General features: G+C 38.4%; 1 protein-coding gene across 9 annotated transcripts in view; it reads right to left on the bottom strand.

The window, feature by feature from the left end:
- Positions 1-24,418, bottom strand: part of BRSK2 (BR serine/threonine kinase 2) — a 305,794-nt gene that overhangs the window by 238,443 nt on the left and 42,933 nt on the right. The window lies entirely within an intron of this gene.

Here is a 24,418-nt window from a genome sequence, read left to right as displayed (position 1 = left end):
TGCTATCTTCTCTCTGCCCACTCCAATGATCACTGATCAGTAAAATGCTATCTGTTGAGAGCAATGGCTGTGGATCAGGATTTGTAGACTCCAGGAAATTTACTCAAACTCTCATCTGGTACTTCTTTTTGTTTTTTTCTCTATATTAAATCAGACTATTGAATCAGAGACATTTTAGATAATATTAATGTTAATCTCGAGTGGGGGTGAGCAGAGGTGGTAGCACTAAATAATTAGGCTTAAGTACCCTGTTAAAGGATGAATTATTTTATCTCTATCTTATAAAACAGAGAATAAAATGGAAAAGGATTGATTTCAATAGGTGCTGCTGGTAATATTTAACAATCGAAAGTTTGAAACTGAAGAAATCACTTTTTTCCAAGTGGGTTATGGACCAAAAGTTGATGAAAAATTTCTATGGAACAACAGTGAACCTATAAAAAGAACTTGATCACAAACTGAGCAAGCTTTTGAAGCGCCAAGGGAGAGAAAACCCTACTTCTGCACAGCTAGAAAGACAACAACATTACCCGACACATGAAAAAAAGACACAAATTCAGAGTTTCTATAACTGATGTTGTCTCAAAGATATATTAGATTTCCTTTTTATCCTCACTTCCTCACCAAGAGGTATAAATGTCACCTTCACTTCCTTCTCTGTCTCCACAAAGTCAGGGGGCTTTACAGCCTTCTTCCTAGGGTGACTGTGAATCTTGTCTGTTCAGCACACTGCCACAGAGACTATTGATCTCTGCAGTTGTACCACAGTCAATGACAGCCCCCTAGGAAAGTTAGCTGGAGAAGTCTGCCCAACTAGAGGAATCCACACAGGAAAAATATCTGAAAATAAGTGTGATTATGGAAGGGGTTTCAAGAATCATCCTCTCGGAGAATTTTGAGAAAGAACAATGAAAACCAAAAATGCAGACTGTTTTAGTAGTGACAAAATTCAAAAGAAAGAGACTAATAACAATTCAGTCAACATCCAACCTGTCTCCCAGGTTAGCTCAACAAGAATGAGAAACCTGTATTTCAGTAAGGCTATTGTAACAACCATTAAGCATGAGGCCTCAAAAATTGCCTGAATATCTTCAAAGAACAGAGAATGCTAATGCTTTAAGGCCAAATGATAAGCTTCTAATAGCCACTACTGAAATCAGTTTCTTAATCACTCCTTAATAGCAAATTGGTTTTTGGAAGTCTAATAACTTAAAATCACCAAGATTTTAAGTACTAGCCCTGAATGAAAGATGTTGGAAGATATTCTTTGCTATTAAATCTATAAATAGACTCAAAATTTAGCCTAGTTTTTAATTCTCACTGATATGCCCAACAAGACAATTAAAGTGTTTTTGCAGATAGAACAGTTTTCTTAATAAGCAGCTCAGACACCAAAATCTCCAGTCAGTTCATAACTGCTTCATTAGCATACTCAGCTTAGGAGTTAGGAACAATTACTTACTTGAATTACTTACCTAGCTTAGTCCTTATTTTTTTCAGAAAACTTAACTGTTAAAGATTAATCTAAATTAAATTCATTTATTCTCTTGCATTATAAACTTGGAGGAAAAATGAAGAGATCTTGAGATGTAAGAAGCACTGACATTTAGAATCACCAGCACCATCTATCACTGAAATCAATGCAAGCACGAATCCAGGGGAATTATTCCATGAACCAGTGAGCGGATGGATAAATCTTCTCAATAAAACATTCAGGTTCTCCCTAACAATACAGCACCCTGATTTTTAGTTTAGGAAACAAAGGGCAAAAGGTAAGAGCTATAGGTAAGCATAAATTCAGGTTAGGAGTAAAAGGGAAATTTGGATTTTTTTCACTGTCACAACAAAAAGACACTCAAACCTGGCTTCCTCCTTGTGTTCTTGCATGGATGACACCGTGATATTGCCAAGTGTAGCATGTTGCACTTGGAATTGGGCCTACCTAACTGCATTAAAATTCTGATTCAGAGCATTAAAGATTAGGCTTATAGCCCATCCTACACTGACTACAGAAACACTGTCAAACTAAAACCAGAGGCTTTGACACCACTCTCTGAGTAGGAAGAGCACAAGGGCAATGGTAGTTCTGTGTCACCAATGTGACATTTTTCAGGAGCGGGGAAGGGAATGAGCGGATGCATCCGTGCTTGCCTGAGCAGACAGGCAGGCACAGACACAAAGACACAAATCCATCCTTGTGCCAGCAGTCACTGCTCTGTCTTCCTCGGGAAGCTACACCCACTTATGTTGATTTGCTCTGCAGATACTTTTAGAACCAGATCAACCTGTGCAAATCCACAAAACCATAAAATCCAGTGGAGCAGTGCCAGTGTGCAGCAGAGGAGAATCTAAATCTTGCTTTACCTTTGACTGAAGGGTTTTACGAGGGAGGGAATTCCTTTTCTTTCAGCTTATTTAAATGGCCTGCAGTTACTATGGTTACTCTTAAGGCATTTCAAATCCGACTGCATGATGCAATTGGTGAAATGACAAGGCACAAAAATTGATGTTCCTGCGAAACAGGCTGTTCACCCAGGACAGAAAACCAAAGACTGTAAATAGCTGGTGGTGAGGATCTCATATTTAGGGTACTGGCTCCACCTCAAACACTTTTCAGTTCTATCAAATTAGCATTTCCACTGTAGCTCTCTTGGTGACATGGGGCACAAGTGCTTTTGTTTCAACAAAGCCCACTGTGCGAAGTTGACTCCACTGAGGCTTTAAGACAATAGAGAAATGCCATTCAAAGAGCAGGAAACAATGAGCTATTATCTCTCTCATTTATCTGGCCTATCCACCAGACAGAGAGCAAGAAAATCTTGTTGCTTTAACAAATTATGTCATAAACAGCAAAAGAGGTTGCAATCACTCTCCTTTCTCATCCTGCTATGGCTGCATTAGCTGAATGTTAAGGAGACTTTCTCGGAGTGTTTGGACTTGTCCATTTTCTCTCACAAGCTTTATGAAAATACTGCAGCCAGCATCGTAACAATTGCCTCGTTAAGCTATAACGAGTTAATGAACAGAATATGGGAACACAGAAGCAGCCACTGATCTCTCTCGAGCACAGTTCCTTATACAAATACCAGTGTAGACATTTTCAGCCTAATAAAACCTGTTTTTTTAATATAGTTGAAAGTGTTGGTGTAATTTTTTTTAATCCACATTCATTTTAATTCATTAACCTGCCCCAGGCTGACTACTTAATAGCTTACCATTTCTTCTTCATCCTTAGCCTGGTATCCTGTTTGACAACAAAACAAGAAAAAAGGTGGATGAAAAAGGAACTGTTTGTTAAATGAAATCTAAATGATGGATTCAGATAGAGGTTTTCCATTATTAAAAGGAACTGAAGCATTATTTTTCCAAACTACAAGAGTCCAATACTGACTTCAAAAAATACAAATCTAATGCGAAACAGAAAGACAGTCCTGTTTTGTTTTTTTTTATTCAGCAACTATGACCTAAGTTGAGGATGCCCAGTTTTCCCCTGTAACAGAGGCTGCCATGATGACACCACCATGCCCTGACAGGGCATGGAATTGCCATTTCAGGCTCTCATCCTGTATCACTGATGCTGGGCCACTGACTTCACAGGTTGAAGGATTAAACCTTTAGGCCTCAGCACAGTTGCCACACACCACAGGAGTAATACCAACTGAAGGTTTCTGGCAGCAAGAGACACAAAAGTTCATACTTAAAAGCTGTTCCCTTGGTCTACTGAAGCTTCCATTTTTGATATTGCCTCTCAAAAGCTGCATCATGGTAGTAAATTTGCAATCAGTAAGATGTCCAGCATTCCCTCAAACATAAACCAAAATTCTAGAACCAAATCAAAGATCTTTGAGTGAAGTCTCAAGAAAGACAGGATTAAATGTTAATTAAGTTACATTTCAATAAAAATATCATCTCTAGGACTCACAAGTTGCACTACAAATGACAAGTGATCCCTTTTGACTCATCATCTCCAGTACGTGTCTTTAGCTCACCAAATGCCTTTTTAATCTGATGCCTTTAGCTTTAACAACAGTTTCTTACCAAACCCACTTTAGTTACTCTCTCTAAAATTATGTACTTATGTCAGCATTGGTTTAGGGCTTTTTTTTTAAAAACTCCTTCTAGACCACGGTGCTTTCAGGACTCGAGGCACCTGTTCCTTTTTACAGCACTACATCAATGGCAGAAGCAAGGCCAGAATCCATAGACAAAGCTCCACCAGTCTCTGCAGTGCTGAGAAATACTTGTACTGTTCAATTTCATCAGTTATGAACTGCTGCATAAAATGGAAAGTGAAGTGCTAAGTCTCCAGCTAAATCTCTGGACTGCAAATTTGGGACGTAGCAACACACTGAACTAAGCAGCAAAGCAACAACCATGTCCTTAAACACACCTCCCACTCCTAATGGTTAGCAAGGCCCCAAACCCTTTGCATGTTTAATGTAGGGATCTTCACCTCTGCATATGCAGGTCATGGAAAGGCAGGAAGGAGGGCTGAGCAAAGGGGCCCTGAAGGCTTCTCAAGCTTTTGGGTAGCATGCTGTATTGTTGAACAGCAGCGGGAGAGTGAGAACTCTGGAGGTGCAGCATCTGCTTGTGTTTCAGCAGTTAGAAGATGTCTGGCTAGGCTACAGAACAAGCAGCAGGAGTCCTTGCTTTGCCAGTCCAGCCTTATAGCCTTACAGAAAAGCAGATGAAGAGGAACTTTCTTCATTCCCTGTGCCCTCCAGGTCAGTGCAGCTGAAGATTACACTTAACACTGAGTGATTCTACCCTGGAGGGCAGCTGACCAATTGACAGTTCAAAAGATAAAGAAATGTTCAGGGAAATCATCACAGAATGAAATCCTGTTTCTAATAAAGAAATAAATGGTAGATTAACTAGTGTGACTTAAACTGTTAAGTCACACTAATGGCTTCATCATGATTCCCAGTATTTGTATTTCCTCTGGATTAGAAGAGTCAAAGTCATTCATTGGTGCTAGAATAGCAGTTGTACATCTCAGAGGATATGGCAAACCACCATCATAAACACAAGAAATATTTTTCATCACACAATTTTAGCTACATCATAATTTCTCATACATTCTAGTCTGTAAGTCTTGCCATCCAGTCTCTCAGGCTCTTCATCAAAACTGTTAAGTTACAGCATTGGGGAAAAAAAATAGGAGTGAGGGCAGGGAAGCAGACAGAAAAATTCGCATTGAAAATATACTCTGGAAGGCCATTACAGTATCCATCAAACAGCAAAATTAACAGAGTGTTGATTTAGGAGATATATTTCCAAAACATTAGAGTCAACATTTCCAGGTTTTGGAAGAACTATGTGGTAATTTAAGAGCTTAAGATGCCACTTTTGCAACCCAGACCAGCAGTATTGATGCTACACTTTCCTTCACAGCAGTTTTCTGGCTAGGGCTCCAGGATGAAATGGAAAGGCCACAGCAGTCACTGAAAAAAAAAAATTGAACCTATTCATACAAGGTGCTGGAAATTAAATGATTAATCAGCCATCAAAGCAGAATGCTTCAGAGCATTAGCATTCAGACCTGTTCAGAGGGGTTTGTACCAGTGAACCTGAATGCTGAGGTTGCCAACCTGCTCTTTTACATCTGTATATGTTTCTCGACCTGCAGGAAGAGTGGATAATCCATTATATCAGGTATTATTCTGAAACATTTAAAAAGCCAAAAACTGAATAACCAAAGTCAACCAAATGGGAAAATAGAAGAGCTTTGTGTTCTATTTGCTTCTTTCCTTTTAGTTGCTTTTAAAATCAAAGGGGTATTTCTCCCCACAGGCCTGACACTTTCACATTCCACAATCTCTACTCATGTGCTGCTTAGGTGTTCCTCACTTTATTGTTTGCTCTGTAAGTTAAACTCATATAGTGACTGCAAGTTTAAGTTCCAGATTAGTAGGATCATTTCACTGACATCACTGAAAAATAAAGGACCAAAGTTTGTCTACCAATTCTCCCATATTCAAGGAATTATGTTAGCAGGGAACATTTCAGCATTATTCTCAAAACAAAAGAGCAAAGAACACAGACCCACTGAAAGGCAGGGCATGGCTATACTAGGCAACTGCCAAATTCACCCAATCAAAGAACTCAAGATTTTGACAACAATTCTATCCCTCATTTAGCCTAAAAGCCTCTTCCCAAAAAGAATCTCGTGAGCATTTGCTTATATTTCAATATCTCAAATAATTAACGAGTGTGTCATGAAGCTAGGACCTAACATGAAGACAGGGTTTTGAGCATGTTTCTGTGCTAAAACATCTAACACTCCTAGATGCCACTAGAAACCTCAGAGTATTTACATTTGGAACATTCTACAGCAGCAGATCTGGAAAGACATTGAAAGCAAAAGTCCTTTTCATCCCTTTCTCAGAAGCCTTGCAGTTAGCTAAAATTCCTTGGAATAATACAAGCAATAGGACAGGAGAAAATGGCCTCAAGTTGTGCCAGGGGAGGTCTAGCTTGGACACTAGAAAAAATGTCAAGCCCTGGAGCAGGCTGACCACCATCCCTGGAGACATTTAAAAGGTGTCCAGATGTGTCACTCAAGGACATGGCTTACTGGTAGACTTGGCAGTACTGAGTTAATGCTTGGCCTTGATGATCTTAAGAGGTTTTCCAACCTAAATGAATGATTCTTATACATCACAGGTGTAGGTTAAAAGAGATATCTATTTGCATAATATATACAAAACAGATATCCATTAAGTTATTTATAATTACATGAGCTCCCTAATATTACACCACAGATGCCAAAGAAATTACTACGCACACAGCATGGAAGAGTTTACAGAAATGCATTAATTACAAATGAGAATCAGAATATCACTTAGCATTTAATATTTTCTTCTGATCCAGAATAAAAGGAATGAGACTCTATCCCTCCACATACATGTGTACAGGTGCATGCAGACACTTTCCCTTGCCTGTTGATAAAGGAGAGATATGTCTCGAGAAAGGCCCTTCAGTACTGTGACAACTTTGACAGCCCCTGTCATTACAGCTTATCAAAAAGAGGACAGAGCATGATACCAGTATGTAAAAATCCCTTCCCCATTTCTGCCCTTTCCTTCACATTTCTTATCGTTTGCTGCCAACATTCCTTTACATTGTAGGATTATCACTGACAGACATCATTTCAGAGTAAAATTTATAACAAATTAAAGGCCTGGCTTTCTTATGTCATCATTAATTCAGAGAGCCATGAGTTTTATAAGAGCACAAAATTCACTAAAGGTCACATCCACTGTCCAAAGAAGTCAAAACTGTATTTCCAGTGAATTAAAATCTGATGAGTATGGATGAAACCCTAAAACTATAATAGGAAACATATTTCATTAAGAGATCACTTAAGAAGATCATAACCCACTTCAAGAACTAATTTGAAAGGTCTTTATTTTAAAAGTAACTTTATGGTACAATCAGCTTTACTAGTAAATGGAATGGTCCCTTTGAGAGACTTTGCCTTGTATCTTACCCAAGGATGAAGCTGCAATGACAGCAGCTACAAAGAAATCACATGCTGGGTATATTTATGTCCATAGAAACTAGAAAAGTGCTAACAAGGGAAACAGTACTTTTCACAGGTTCAAAGCAGAGCTCTTCTGGTTTTGCTTTTAGGTCTGGTTTGATCAAAATCAATCTTTTAATGCTCTCCTAATTCTTCCCCCTCAGTCCTTTCTTTTCTTGTCTCTGCAAATGAAGGCCTACAGAAGATCCATGTTTGAGGGGCCATGCCCATCTTTTGTGAAAATGAATAAACAAGCATTAAGAAAAACCACAATCTGCTTAATTTGGGGCCAACTTCTGTCTTCTATATCATCCCAGCAAATCCAGCTATTTGTGAATAGAAATAAGAACCACTGTCTGCTTCATCCCACAGGCTGCTTTGACAACATCATTTCTACCTCATTTTCAGTAAGGTTAGCTACCAAGATTTTAGACCAAACCTGAAAATTAAGAATTGCTGATTTTTTTTTCAAATTGGGTTCAATGACAACACTGGAAGTCAAAATTTTAAAACTTTTTTATCTAAGCCTTCTAATTTACACTGCTACTAACTTTCTACTTTGCCATGAACACTTTTTTTGCTTTCTGTGATCTGATCAATGGCAAATAAATGGATATCTCCCCTAAGAACTCTGCAGCTGTCTTAAGTTGTGCACTTAAAAACTCAACCAACCAAAAAAAATCTTATGGCAAATATTTCTCATATTTATTAGTATGCACATTGAATTAAATAGGTTCTCTTCAACTGGCTCTAAGGGCCTTTGCCCACCTCACATGAAATTCTCTCAGACAGGTAAAATAGTCTTCAACACTGACATGAGACCTATTTGCTTCAGCAATGAACACACTAAGATGCATTGGTATACTAAGGTAGGAGGAACTCATACTGAGTTCACTATTTGCTATAAATCTCAAAAATACTTCTGGGCATTAAGTTCCAGCAAAATTTTATTTGATAAAGAGGATTTAGTTAGGAAAAAAAAGTCTACATTCTAATCCATAATACTAAAGCCAGTCTGCATAGTGATGAACATTTCCCTGGTGAAACAGTTGTAGGATCTGGTCATTAAAACACCACACTGAGATGCAGAAATCTGGTTTTCAACTCACAGCTGTGTCACAGAATTCCTCAGCAAGTCTGAGATGTTATTTAATCCCTTTGTGATCAACATATTCAATGAAGTTTATTATTTTCTTTATAATACCCATCATGCAGTTACTGAATCTAGCAAAATAGGGTTTGAATCACATTCCAATCCCCACAGTGCAACTGTAGTATTGAGTTCTGACACCAATTCCTCACCATGGGAAGCCAGCTGGCAAAGGAAGCTGTGGTTAAAAAACACGCCCGCAAGTGTCTTTCTACAAATCCAATTAAAAACTGGCTGCCCTATCAGTAAGAAAGGGATATACTCAGCTCTGCTGAACAATTCCCTGATAAAATCCTACTGACAAGGTAAAATTCCCAGCGCCAGCTCCACAGGCCTGGTGTAATTCACCAAGTGCTGCTGGAACAGCAGTTCTGTAGGACCCAAAGGTCTTGGGTCTGTCATGGGATACACCAGGCACCAAGTGACAGAGCCACAAACCAACAGCAGTAGGAAAAGCACCAGGGACATGGTTTAATGCTGGACTTGGCAGTACAGAGTTGTTTAAAAAAAATCATCCAAAATGCATTGTTTCCTCCCTGGCACATCACAGTACCTAGGAAGACATCAGTTCTCCAAAACTGCCATAAAGACAAACCAAAGAGAATTCTCATACTTTGATTCTGCATGAGCTTGGTTCCAATGACAAGAGTTGTATTAATGAAATGCCTTTAATATTTACATGGACAGTGCACTAATTTCCACAGAGACAGCACTTTTCCAGGGATGTTACACAGTAGGCTGATGGCAAAACAAGCAGGACCATAAGAAAAGGAAATTATGAAGTCAGTTTTCCTATGGGTTTGTGTGACAGTTGGATTCCAGTGAGCTGCAAACTTGTATTTAAGATTTTCTTCAGGCCACAATTGTCCCAACAGAGCTTTTTCACTTGTAGCTCTGGTGCCTAGTAAAGGTTATACTTGTGATGCTCTTTCCTCAGCAGAGCATTTATGAACCCCTCTGTTATGCACTGTGGAGGCTGTTACCTTTCTGGTCAAATTTGGATTAAACTGGCCAACAGATCCACAGCTGGAATGGAAAAAGATGAACAACAAACAAGGATGGTAAAATTGTTCATGATCACATAAGCCTTAATCCCTCATGAATCTAGTAAAATATCATGAAGTGGCACTTAAAGCCCAGTAATCTTAAACCTTCTCATAAAGCTTCCAAAGTTCTTGAAGCTGGTTCAATAAATAAACAGAAATATTCAAAGTACAAGTGGAAAATGAAAAACAGTGAGAGATGATGGGGGAGACTTCTATATAGAAGCACAGAATTAGTGCTTTGCACTATTTCTGCCTCAGCACGTTAACCTTTCTCTCTCTGACCTCCACTTTCCTTTAGTTACTCACCATGAAATAAGTCTTTTAATTACTATGTAACTAAAGCTCTCTTTCTGGCAGATTGACTGAGAGGGCCAAGCTGGTGTCTGGGGACTACAGGCCCTTTGGTGACAGTTTTAATTCTGGTCAGAGCAGAAAAGTCAATAAATCATTCTTGCAGAAGTTGTTACTAACCCTGAGCAAGCCCTGGGAGGAGAGATGCAATTTCTATTCACTAGGAAATAAAGTCTTGTTATTTTTTTTTTCTTTTTAACTTTTAGAGATGAAACAAAGAAGTAAAAGAAAAGCAGAAAAAAAAAGTAATTAGGTTCAGAAAAGGCAGAAAGTGCAAAGTCCAGCTTTGACCAACTGGAGGAGAACATTCTATAAAGTTGCTTGATGGAACTAGTTCTGACTCATCTGAAGCAGAACTGCATTGCCAGTATTTCAGGACACTGACCCAAACCCCAAGAAGGCAGTAACATAGAACCAATCTTCTTGATTTGTCCTCATGCGTTCTGTTTTTTTTCTTCACAATATATGAGCTTCCATTGGTCAAATTAAATTTTTCTTCTTCCAGATTTTTTTTTTTTTTTTTTTTTTTTTAGATAGACCTAAAATATTTTTAGGTCATCAGCGCAAATGTTTCAATTAATACTAGGTAAGGCATCCTCTCAGAGTCTGCAAATAATCACTAATTAATCACATGAGTTTTCCCCTCCTCTCCACTTCTCTTTGTGGTCTTTGGTGACAGCAGCTGTTATACCTTCAGCCCGTTTATATCCACATTCACCCTGTGAAGCTTCACTGGTCCCTTTAAGATTTATTTTTAACTGACAGAACATATAAATTTCTAACTTTATATTCTAATTTTAAGGATATTTTAAAGTGATGCGTCCCAGCAAAAGAGGGGATTTATTTGGAAACATCCAGTCATCAGAAGAGCAGGAAATGAAAAATCAGTGATCCTACACAAGCTTCCAATGACAAGCAAATTATTGCCAAGGTGCTATCATCTTAGTACCACAATGACAAGACTCCTTCAGAAATATCAGTAAGTAGGTAAAAATTTTGTCACACATGTAAAAACTGAGGTGTTCTGATATCATCTCCTGCTCAAACTGCAGTTATTTTATACAGTTGTGCCTGACCTTCCCTTTGACCAATACAGATTCTCGCACTGGCTTTGCTGAAAACAGCAATAAATGAACAAAGATCCAAAACAACCTTTGTACAGTGTAAAAGGAAAAACCAAAGTGATGAGGATTTTCAGGAAAAAAAAAAAAAGAAAAAAAGGGCTAGTTACAAAGGATAAACGCAGCAGATATCAGCAGTTTCTGCTGTAATCCTACATTGTTTCACTTGAGAGAAAGATTAATTCTCTGCTGCACTTGGCATATCTAAAAAATTACAATGTCCTGTCTAAGTCACAGCAGAGGTAAAGAAAACAAACCCAGCACATCCATGCTTTATTATCGCTTCACTTCATCATCGACTAGAACACAAGAAAATCAATAAGGATCCTATAAGAACACATCCACCATAATAAAATATGTGGCTTACATATATCAAATCCTAACAAGTGTGCTTGCATGCTCAGTAGAGAAAATCACTCCATAAAAAAATCTCAGGAGAGAACTAAAAAACAAAAAAGGTGTCTAAGGAGGGGACAAAACTGAATGATATATCCGGAGGACAAGGAGATAGCTAGCTATAAGAACCCATCATCAATATAGTGGACTAGACAGGCCAAGGTTTCTATCCATTATTCTAAAACTTTAGGTAACTTCTTACTTCCAAAGAGCCATATGCATTTAATTTATTCACTGTCCTGTACAACAGGAATTTCCATTTATCAAATCTACTAATTTACTAACCATTTTAATCAAAAGGACTTCTCTGTTATTTGAAGATGTATTTTTTACAGTGTTTCCCCATGTTAAAGTCTAGTATTCTAGCCCAGGATCTCTCTCAAGAGGTTACCTACAACCTACTCCAGAATAAGCTTCTACTGACTTCCAGCATGCAAGCCAGATATTGAAAACAACAGCATCAATTTTTAAGTAGTAGTACCCCTATTCCTGTAATTACTAAGATTATTGATTAGGAGAGAGTAAAAAAGATTTATCTTTTTGTTTGTTATTTTAAAATTCATTTTCCTGCCTTCTCCAGTTCATTTGGCACATTTAGCGACTTCTTTTATATGTAGCCAACTACACCCTTTTCTTTGGCATGTGTCCTTTCCTAGTCGTCAAAAAATCGTTTAGTGAAAAATACTACAACTGAGACAAGACTTTTCAGCAAGAAATAAAGAAAAAGGAGTAGGCCTGAGAATTGCCTCTATATTGTGGCTTATGTATCCTTTTAAAAGACCTAGAATTAAAAGAGAAGAAAATTTGAAGAGTAAAGAATAAATAATTTAAGTTGTACCATTAAATGGTCCTTTACTATCATGTTGTTTTCCTAATCAGTTAAAACACAAATTCAAAGTGAAAGTGCCCCTTGAATGTTCACCTATTGCAGTCTCCTTGATCTTGGATACTGCCTCGTACTCCAGATTGCTTTTACAACATCCTTTTATTGAGCTTTCTTTACACTGTAGTCCTGTAAGGCCAGAGAGACTCCTCAAATCAATTCTCAGTGCACCTGAATCAATTTCTGAAGCTCACCATGTCAAGGGAGCAACCTTTTCTGAGACCAGAGCAGTCATATGAGTTTCTGATACAGTGCATTAAATTTCTTCTGTAATTCAGTGTCAGGCTTTAAACCTAGTGCAGACAGTAGATTTAACATACACTTGTAAAAATCGAGAGTAGGGTATAAATTTGCATTACAGGTATTATAGCACACATTTGACACAATAGTTCCCTTCTACTGTGAAAACAACAATGGAATAGTTCCAATTTCTCAGCAAGATCCTGACATTTGGGCACAAGACTGCGAAATAGTTTTACATCACAGAAACATGACTTGAAACTTTGATAAGGATATTTAAAGATAAAGAACAAAAACCCACTGATTCTTTGGATTCAGGGCAAGATTCCAGAGGATTCACTAGTACACCCAGGAAGATGGCCTGGTTTCTGTCACTTAAAGAGAGGGAATGACATACAACGTATTAACAAAAGAAGTTTAGAGAAGCCCACAGAGTGTGACATCTCTGTGAGAATCTCCCAGGATCTGAGCCACACGTACTCACAACTCATTTGAGAACTCTGCTCTCCAAGAAGCAAACCAGCAGGTGCTATTAGTCCCATCCTCACAATTCTCATCTCCCCAATAAGAAGAGCACATTATGATGATTTAGTTTGCCCTCAAAACAGTTCCTGAGTGTCTGCTCCGCCAATGCTTGCTCCTGAATATGCCATTATTCATTCTCTACTTTTCTCAACAGAACCATACTTATTATAATACTCTCAAAGGATAGGAAAATGGATCATTTGCCTCTTTCCTCCAGTGCCTAATTGTAAGACACGGCAGTACTTCCCTGCTTACTAACAACACAAAAGTGTCATTCCTATATCCAATTAGGAAAGAAGGTACTACAAACTCATGAAGAGAAACTTTAATTACACAGTGGCTTTGAAAGATCTCTCCATACAGATTTAGTATTCTTAAATGTGCCACTCATTAAAAACTTTATGTGAAAAAACCAGCATATTTTTTTATTTTAATATTATTTACAAAATAAATTGAAAGCCTGTAAATACAGCAAATTACTCCTGGTTTTTTGCTCAAATTTTGAATACTGCTTATAAGTCACATGCCTCAAAACAGTATTTAATTAAAACCACTTAGGAACAGAAGACAACTTTAGAAAAGAGGAAAAAGCGAGGTGTTGAATTTGCCTATTGCTATTTTTCAGAGTTTAGTTTTGTTTAACTAGAGTAGTTCATCCTTTTCAGAAGCTCCAATTTCTTTCTCCACTAATAAATAAACAAAAATATTTCAGCTTTTTATGTTAGGTGAATATGTTTAATTACATACCTGGACTTTGTGTGTGTGTGTGCATTTAAATGTACAAATATGTACACATATACTTATTATGCTCTTATGTGCACAAAAGAGAGAGAAATGGGGAAAGAGGCCTATGGATAATGACTACCTATTTCCTTCTTACACATTTCCAGCACCAGGTCCAAATGCAAAGAAAACTGATCTTCTAAAAACCAGGATGTATATCAGTGTAAAGTTCATGCCCGAATAATGGAGTAGATGCAGAAAAGAACTGTGACCAGAAGGAAGCCATTTTCTCCCAAGTTCCCAACCCAAAAAAAAGCTTTTGCTTCTTGTTGGAGATGATACAAAAATCCTCAGTAACCTCTGGGGGATTCTTATCCTTCATTTTATTTGAAAGGTGTTGTCCGCAACAGGTCAGTCTGACTACCAGATTCTGCTTTGGAATTAAAACCAAAAGAGCCTTTCCTGGTTCTCCCCATTCAATGGCTCAGCTGGAATCATGCTGTGGTGGATTTTAATCCTGTCACAACACAGCACCAAAACAGCAAGAGAGAACCCACATACTTGGATGAACTTTGCAGACAAAACTCTAGTGCTGTATGTAATGTCTTAAAACACATCTTTGAATCAATTTTTAACTAATGATCCATTTTAATGGTAAGAAAGACTATATTGCTCTGATTCAAACACAGCAAAGCATAAAAGCCCCCTTCTACTCAAATATGAGGGTACATGGTTATGCTTTCATGGCTGAGGACAACCACAACAACTTCCTAACCTTCATGTTTCCATGAGAAGATACATCACTACCAGTCTCTGCTTCCCACTTCAAAAACTTCTCTCAGGCTGTAAGCAGCCAGAGAGGTGACATTTTATAATTTATCTGCTTTAAGTTTTTGTAATGATGTTTGTTTTCATACCTTGTTTTACACAAAAGTAATTATTACCTTCTAGGAAGCTTCACACTTCACTTGGCTCTCAGTAGATTAAGTCCCTTGAAGTGGGTTTATTCGCACAGGAAAACCCTCAATTCCCTCCACACAGGAGAGTTGTCACATTGGCTTGTCAAGTGCCTGCCTAAAACCCCGAGGTTATTTTCTAAGTTCAGGTGGGGAGGCAACTGATTACTGCAGAGCAAAAGTAGACTTTCCTCCTCCTCCCACAGCAGCTTACACTGACACCAGTGGCTTTCTCCTTTCTCTGTGTTTGTAAAGCCCACACCCAAAGAGGGTAAAATAACTGCAGTGAAAGTGGGGATAATGAAGGATAACAGAATGGAGCTAAGAGTGTGACAGCCCATGCAGGCAGGGAAAGAAATTACGAAAACATTCCTGGCCAGAAGTGACACAGGTACAGAGAAGAACAAGAACATCCATTTCTTCCTGCTTTCTCTCTCTCAACCAAGCTATTATTCAGCAAAATGGGCATCCACACTATTATCTTTTTATTACTGTTAGCAACCAAAGTATTTGAACAGATCTTAGATCTTATGGCAAACTCTAGTTAACAGGAAAGATTTCACTTCCAGGAACAGTTTTAGCTCCCTTGCTACCACCCTGCTCCTTTTATTTTTGCACCAAAAAGAAGGAGGGACGATGTATAAAGGAATATGTCCAGAAAAGTACATGGAGTGCTGTTGGCTTGTCCTTCTAGTGGTCTGCATCATGATACCACAATTGCAAGAGAACATGAATACCAGGAAAAACACTGACTAAGAAGGTGAATTGAGGAAAAAGAGTTGTATTTCTCACTCCAAGCATGCAGCACTAATTCCATTTCATAGATGCTGGGTGGCTTAATCTCAAAACTCCTAACCTCCTTCCAAATTATGCCACATCCACTTCCCAGAATCTCTCTGTTTCAATGCTTACTAATACACTCATTTTAACTCATGCAGTCACTCAAACATTTCTGCAGGCACTAAGATGTCAGGCAGCGTCAACATACAGTATTGCAGTTACACTGATGTAGAAAAACAGGAGAGGCACTGCTGCACAATATTACAGATCCCTCTAAATTTTATGTTTTATTTGAGAGTTCCCAAAACACCTGTGAAAATGAACTCCTACAAATTTTACCCATGTTCAATATTCATTACATGCAAAATCTTGAAGAACTCATGGTTAGGCACCATACACACCAAGGGTCCCAGAATCAGGCACAGAAGAATATACAAAGGTAGCAACTTCCTTTTTTCACACCTAATTACAGTCTCAGGTGTTTCAAAAGAAGCAACCACAGCATGGAAAGAGATCTTTTTGTATGCAAAGAATGTATACAGAGAGGTAAAAATATGCGATCCCAATCAGCCGTTGCTGCAGATCTCCAGAATAATTTCTGAATATTTTAGCAAGCAAACATAGCATTTAAAGCAATGTAGGCATAATAATTTCACTGAAGGCAAGCCCTGCAGTGCATTTCTTGCTGTGGTGTTTCAAGAACACAGAAAACCAGTAACCTGAATGGGGCTCTGGACATAACAGGGTCCTCCCACAACCAAAGGGGACCACGTAATTCAGACTAATTTTAGGAGAAGTTGCATACATGACAGTAGGAGGTGTGGGGGAGATGACTGAAAATACACACCACAAACTTAGCTTTATTTTACACAAGTGCATTTTACCTGCAGTGCCATTAATGATTTACAAAAAGATTTTATAATTCCCATGTCTCCAGAAGCTTATGATCCAGGTTCAATAAGCTAATAATACTCCTTGGAAACATTAAATTTACAACAGCTATTTTAAGAAGTAAAGAAACCTTAGAAAGAAAGACTATAAAACAGAACCTTGCAATGATTCAAAATGCAATACCCCTTCAATGCTACTTGGCACAGCAGAAGACACATATTCCAGTAGAAATAAAAAATAAATAGCACTTCACCAAGTACCTAAAAGCTCTTTCAAAATTCAATGTTGCATATGCAATAAGCATTTCGATTGTCACCCAGGACAGAAATGTTGTTGTATATGAAACAGTACCTGACAACTATTTAATAACATTTGACAGGATACAACAATGCATTTTGCTTTGTTTGTTTAGGACAGATTTGACAGATATTTGGTCATAACTACGAAACCAAAACTAAAGGGTTTGAGTAAAAAATCCACTGAAGGCTTTTGTCCACTGACACCCATAAACAGGGCTGTCAAGGTGAAACAATACATCAAAAAATGCCAAATAAGAAATAATTTAGAAGAAGGAACAGAGAAAGGAAAAGCAGATAGGTATTGAAAAGATATTGGAAACTCCAATACTCACCTAAGGGAGACATTTATGTGCCACACTGCTAAATCTACAGGAGCCAGCCAAACACAAGAGAGACACAGGTCACCAATGTTACTAATAGGAGTAATAACAACTGTATTTATGCTTGGAGTTCCTAAAGGCAAACTAAAAAATGGTTACAGTATCTGTTTACAGTGCTAGGCATTCTGCAAGTACTGGAAGATAGCTGGGATGGCTCCCAAGTCTAACAGAAGACAGCAAGCACAATAGGGGAAAGGCTGAAGATGTGTACAGTGAGCATGGCAAGGGCTTTGCAATCATAGATTGAGCAACACGGGGCAGAGGGATTGTGGTGTGTTTACTTCAATGAGGACATCTCACCACAAAGCTAGGGCAAAAGGAGGAGCGTGGATGAAGGTGATGTGAGGAGGATCAAGGAGGAGAAACAGCCAAGCGTTGAGCAGCACACCAGTGGAGCGGGCAAGGCAGCGGCACAGGCTGCTCCAGGCCAGCCCCAGCCTGTGCTGTGCCGCCTCTGCAGCTGCTGCTCCCAGCTGGTGTCCCTGCCTGGCCGCTCCCCGAGCTGCTCCCTCAGGCCATAGCCAGGCTGTGACGGGGGAAGCACAGCCATGGTCCTGCTGCTACCTATGGAGCCGCATCCTGGGGCTGTGAGATCCATAAGGAGACTGGTGACACAGTTGGACCTGTGCTTGATTCTGCCTTGAGTCTCTCATTTGATTCCACTCGCTCCATTCCTAAAAGAGATACTGGTACAACTGGAAGATTTTCAATTATGGAAAATATTACCTGCCTGGAAGGACTGTTCCGCGGATATTTAAAGTTAAACCAAACCAAAAAGTCTGGATATTCACAGCTTGCCTAATAGTGAATGAAGAAAGAAAGAAGAATAAATGAAGACTGAAGAACAAATAAATTAGAAATACAAGGAAAAAACACATGCACCAATTGCAAAAGGTATTATTTACTGTGGTAAATGCAAGTACGAATGACAGTTACAGAAAAGAAAAGAAAAATATGACAATGCAGACAACTATAACATCTAGGAAAGAAACAGCAACTGCAAAACAGTCTCCAGAGGAAAACAACGAAGTTCCAATAGTCAAAATTCTTCAAAGCAAATGTAGGCAAATAAAATGTTTAAATGATGAGAAGAAATGTCTCATTCTGTACAGAACACAGAACCCTCCAATGACAGAGGGCTGTCTGGATAACCCAAGGCAGCTTGTCTGACACCTATTTGCTGCTTACAATTTGATTGAAAATAAGCGCATTGCAGACTACACAAATGCAACTGAACACCAGTATTTGCTAAGACCTTAGGTTAATCCCTCTTAAAATAATGCTGTTGAATAACCCCAGAACTTAAAATATCTACACACAGTAAACTAGAGCGCTCAGAAATTAAAATACACTTACGCTGCATATTTCAAAGTTTAGAACACAACTCTTGAAGAGGAAAAATGTATTCTTACCACTATTATACTACTTCAAAGTTCCTAATTTGATGCTTCTCACATCAGAAACACATTGGAAATTTATAATATTCCTTTAAAGGGGAATTTACAAAAAGAATTCACGGCATATACCCAATAGCTTAGTTCAACATCATTATTTCTTTTATATTGCAGCTTGATTAAATATCTGGAAGATTAAAAAAGAAAGAAAAATAAATCAAGCTCTGTAGTAAAAAGGGTGATGCTAAGAAATTTTTTTTCTAACATAATGAGATCATACCATTAAGGCTCCACTGCTTGCAACTTACAAGTAATTTTCTTGCTTTATGGGATATTGTCCTTCATTCATACACACACTCCATTATGCATTATAGATAACACATATAGGGGGCTAAATGGAAGAAATTGCAATAAGTATTTCCACAAGATAATGGAATGGATATATGATACAAGGGAGACTCAGTATGGATGAAGAAATCCGCTTATCAGGTCCTGCACAGCGTTCCAGCTATTTATGTAAAGTTTAAGCATTGTTATCTGGAGAAGGGAGAAGAAGGGGGAACTCACAGAGGAACAAGGTTATTCATTTGCTTTAGTAAGCCTGTGTGATAAAGCCCTACTCACATTCCCCACACCCATAAGTTTCAAAGACTTGTCTTACTGAGACTCTGGGCTCTCTTTTCAAGTTTTACTAAGAGTAAGAATGATGTCGTTGATGCCATTACTACATAATATTGTAAAGGTGCAGGACTCAGGGGGAACAGAAGTGGAAAATTTTAAAGGATATATTTAAATAGAGGTAAAGATACTTTACCACTAGAAAATGCATAATCCTGTTAGAGTGCTCTTTATTGTCAGCTATCCACAACTCCAAATTCAACTTGTCTTGCTGAGGAATAAATAAAGAAACCTCCTCTCTGGAACAATATATGCTATTCAGATTTTCTTATCATGGGAGAGGTTTAATCCAAACCATTTTGGATCTCCATTCCCTCCACTGAATTTAATAATGTCTGGAAAAGGCTTCTGGAATTTAACCTAATCTCACAGGCTTAGCTAAGACAAAAATCACTAAAATTTAAAGACTGAACCTGCCTTTGTGCATGAGTTATTATTCAAGGGATGTTTTCCTGGCAAATTAGGATTCTGGACTGGGTCTCTCTTCCCCCAGATAGTCATTTCCACTCTAATTCCCAGTACTTCAGTCTGTAAATTTCAAAGAGCTCTTCAGTACTGAAAGAATTTATGGGGATGAAGGGAATCTACAAGTGAAGAACTAAACCCTAAAGGTCTTATCTGTTTCACTTGACCAGAAAAACTTCACCAGCAGGCAGCACAGCACACAGACGTTCCCACTTTTCACTTCACTTTTCTCAATAACATCTGGTCACAGAACTCCATAGGAAAATTTCAAAGCAATGGCAAAACTTACAGAAGAGAGTATTTCTTAAACACTGTCAGCATCTTAACTTTTAATACCTGGTTTATGACTTTCACAGACACTCTGACACACATTCCAAAGAGCATGTTGCCCTATTATTTCATCCAGTGTCCAAAACGTGGGATTATCTTCTTCTTCTTAGAACTTCTGTTTGCTGAGAAGTTTTGCTACTGATATCAACAGCCCTCCTTTACAAGCCTCTTGAGTCAGCAGTCACTCTCCATGGTTCTTTTTATAAATGTTGTCAAGTACAGGCAAGTTTAAGAAATTACTTATGTCAACAATATCTCCCCTCTTCTCTATGCTCAGGTTTTTAATTGCAATGATTTAACATAGTACACTCCAATAATTAAAAAAAAAACCTAATTAAAAATATAGGTATTGTCAACAATAGACACACATCCATCATTAACTTCTGAACCTTTAAACCCCAAACCCTCCTGCCACTTTAAAATAATCTGTTAGGAGAAGAATTCAAAAGGACAACCAAATTTATAGCATATAGGGAAGCAAATGATCCAGAACAAATAGCTCCTTCATAAAAAAACCTAACGATCACTAAAAACAAAAACAAAAAAAGCACCCCAAACCAAACCAAACAAAAAAATCCAAACTAAGACAAAAACCACAACAAAATAAAATCAGGTCTTCCATTGGTTTCTCCATTGTTGGTGTGAGGTTTGGTGGCACTGGGGTCCCTCAGGTAGCAAGACTGAATTCGCATACAGAGTCACAGCAATGAATAACACTCAAAACCAAGAAAAACTCTCAAAAGATTATTCCAGCTTCAAATTACATATATCTCCATTATAAGCACTAACACAAACACAGGGAAAGAAGGAAGCATAGATGAAAAAAACAGATACCTCTATAAGCCAAGGTTAAGAAGGTATACATAGAACAAATGAAAACCCTTGAAACATGCCACAATGATACACTGCTGCATAATCCTTTTGGAATAAGGAAATGCTGTATTCCACAAAAAGAAGTCTTTTAAAAGCAAAGAATTTGCCTTAAAGCTGCATGTTCTATGATTTTGAGTGTCCCTGTATCACAGTGTCTTACTTTCAGGGTCAGAAATCCTAAACAGAAGTAGTTAAACAAAAGAGACAGAGAGCAATTGGTAAGACCTTTTCCATTTTCTTGCATCAATGCAAAAATTCCTCCTAGGAAAGCAAGATCCCTACAGTTAGAAGTGGGTTAGGTGAACCCCAAGGGACCATAATTCGTCATTGTCTTAAAAAAACCCTAAATTCAATCTGAAATATAGATGCAATTAGAATTCCAAGCAATGGTAACCAAAACATTCAAAAATAGGTGTAGATACTTACTTTCCTTAACTGTAATCTTTATCCCTGGAATCTGGGTCCCAACTTACCTATTGCCCATGGATACAATGTTCAAAAGCATTTCAATCCTCTACACAGTGCCTCCTTTCAAAATCCTCCTCTTACAGAAGATTCTAGTTTCCAAGTGGTTTTGTCACCAATCCAAAAAACATTTGTGTATACCCATAAAGCAGCCTGGAGCTTTATTTTACATAGTAGGAGTACTTGGAGATAATGGCCTGTAAATATTAAGCCTAGAGGAAGGTCACAGTCTTGCATATGCATGGCTCCATCATTTTACAAATTGAAGACAATTCTGCTTTTTACCCCTCCTAAAATGCTGTACAAAGCTACTTGTATTTCCTCTCAGAACAAGGTGATCAAAATATGGGACTGGTGGAAAGAAGAGTGATCAATTAGCAAAACCAGAGAGATGCCCTTCAGGCTTCCCTAAGTGACCCTGCATTTCCAAGCTGAAAGGAAACATCAGCACTGAGTTGAGTGGTGGGAGGTGAAGCAACAGTTCCAATACAGAGCACAACTGCCAACAGCAGAACCTGAAAGCCAAAATGCTTTGTTCAGTTTGTGCCAGAAGAATGTACAAACAGCCTCAGATCTTCCTGTTGTGACAGAAAAGAGCACTTAATAAACAAAAACATCACAGGCAAAAAGATGCAGATTGGGCATCTCCCCTGCCAACACTTAATATAACCAAGGCAAGTACTGTTTTAATAACATATCACTCCAGCATTTCAGAAGCAAGCACGTCTGCAGAAAAGAGAGACTACATAGAGTAACCCAATGGACACATATCTTTTTACGTCTTATGTAAGGATGACAGATTTGGGGGACAAATAAATTGTTTGCCCTGATTTGAATGCAATTCACTGAACAAGTTGCGCAGTTTCTGAGCCCTGAGAACCAATCTAAATGCCCTGTTAATATATAAACTTATAAACAGAAGGCTTCCCAAAAGAGCCAATGAAGATGGCTATCACAAGCTCTTCTATTGTAATAGTTGCAGCACAAATTACCAAGTTGGCCTCCTCCAACAGAAAAAATCCACAAATTCGACAGATATATAACCATCCATAGCTTGGATGGATTCAAGCCATCCACTGATTGGATCTGTAGGAGCAGAGCAGAGATTACCTGCACACAAACAATTATCCCTACACCTCTATCCTTTCTCTCCACTACAAAGTAAACAACTCCATTCACAGCATTACGCCAGTAGAACCACAGAATGGCCCAGGTTGGAAGGGACCTTAAAGATCATCCAGTTCCAACCCCGCTGCCACAGGCAGGGAAACTTTCCACTAGACTAGGTTGCTCAGAGTCCCATTCAGTGTGGCCTTAAACACTTCCAGGGGTTGGGGCATCCACAGCTTCTCCAGGCAATCTTTTCCAGTGCCTCACCACCTGACAGTAAAGAATTTCTTCTTAATATCTAATCTAAACCTGCCCCTTTGAGTTCGAAGCCATTCCCCCTTGTCCTAGGACTATATGCACTTGTAAATAGTCTCTCTCCAATTGTTGCCATTATTGATTATCAATTATTATTACCAGTAATAGGAAAGCAAAGAGAAGAAAGACCCGATCAACTGTACAGGAAAAAAAAATTGCTACAAACAGACTGAGTGTTCTGAAGCTATGCCAGAACCATGGACAGGTCAACTTTGGTCATGACAAAAAGAAAACTTAAAAAAGAAATTGTCCTACAGATTTGCATCCATCAGGAAACTGTCAAAGAGCCTTCATGCAGTGCTGCAGAACAGCACTACAAAGGATGATCTCATTCCTGAAGATCACTCCTACTTGACGTAGCCTCCGCAGCTACCAAAAAGAAGAAATCCAGGATCAACATTGTTGGATTTTCTGCACTAGTTGACCTGTTATTAATCACATTCCAACATCTCTACTGATTTCTTAAGTTCTGTTCACTATAATTCTGCCTTTTTTGCAAATATTTTCTCTCTCAATCTTTGTTTTCATCTGAAATACAGCAAAAACAAACCAAAACTCAATAAATATACCACTAATAATAAAAAAAATCTTTCCTGAAAGCCCCCTCTACTTTATAATAGAAAGTATTTACCAGGCCTTTCAAAGACTGTATAATGCAGGGTGTTAAGCCATCTGTGAAAGGTGTGAAAATTTAAAATTGATTCACTAACATAGCAAGACAACAAGACAACATTGGATTTCCAAGCCTTTGTGTCTTTACATATTCTGAAATTTCATACATAAATAATTTCTTTGTTTTCCCATCACCAGGCACTGAAAGATTAGATATGATGTATTTTTATTCAAGGCATGTCCCCTTCCTTATTGCTTACTACCTTTCTTACTTACAAAGAGAAAATTAAAATAGGAAAAACATACTGCTACTATACATGGCCAATTAAAAATAAAAGTTGTCAGTGTTTATTGAGGGATGAGGTATTAGGGGGCAGGGGGAGGGGGTTGAAGCACAAAACCCCCAAACTACTCCAAGATATTACTTACAAAAATCAGGAATGCAGCAAAAAACATTAGAACAATCCCAAAAAATTGTACTAGCTGCAGTGTGTACCTCCTCACATTATCCAGTAAGATCCTAAGTTCAAAATATTTTGAGGCAAGTAAGATATAAAACCTCTTATCATCCTTTATTATGTAGTATTTACTTCCTACAGCTTCCACACCACCTACCATCAACCCACACCCATTTAAAATAATTTTTAACTGAGACAACCATCACATGTTTATAGCATCTCCTGAACAATTAGTAGTTTGTGGTTGCCCTTGTGTGTATGTCTGTAGGTCACTTCCACGTCATACCTTTATCTCCTCTCCTTCTGGGAGGGTTGCTGTGTTCTTACTCCACTGGATTGGGTTTGTGCAGCCAGGCTTTGGTAGCAAGGAGACAACAGGGGAGGCTTCTGTGAGAACCTTCCAGGAGCTTTTCCCCCATGTCCCACAGAGCCAATGCCAGCAGGCTCCA

The sequence above is a fragment of the Zosterops lateralis genome (assembly GCF_965231275.1).
Source record: "Zosterops lateralis genome assembly, chromosome: 6".
NCBI lineage: Eukaryota > Metazoa > Chordata > Aves > Passeriformes > Zosteropidae > Zosterops > Zosterops lateralis.
The sequence above is the reverse complement of the archived record's forward strand: the minus strand, read 5'-3'. Positions and strand labels throughout refer to the sequence as shown.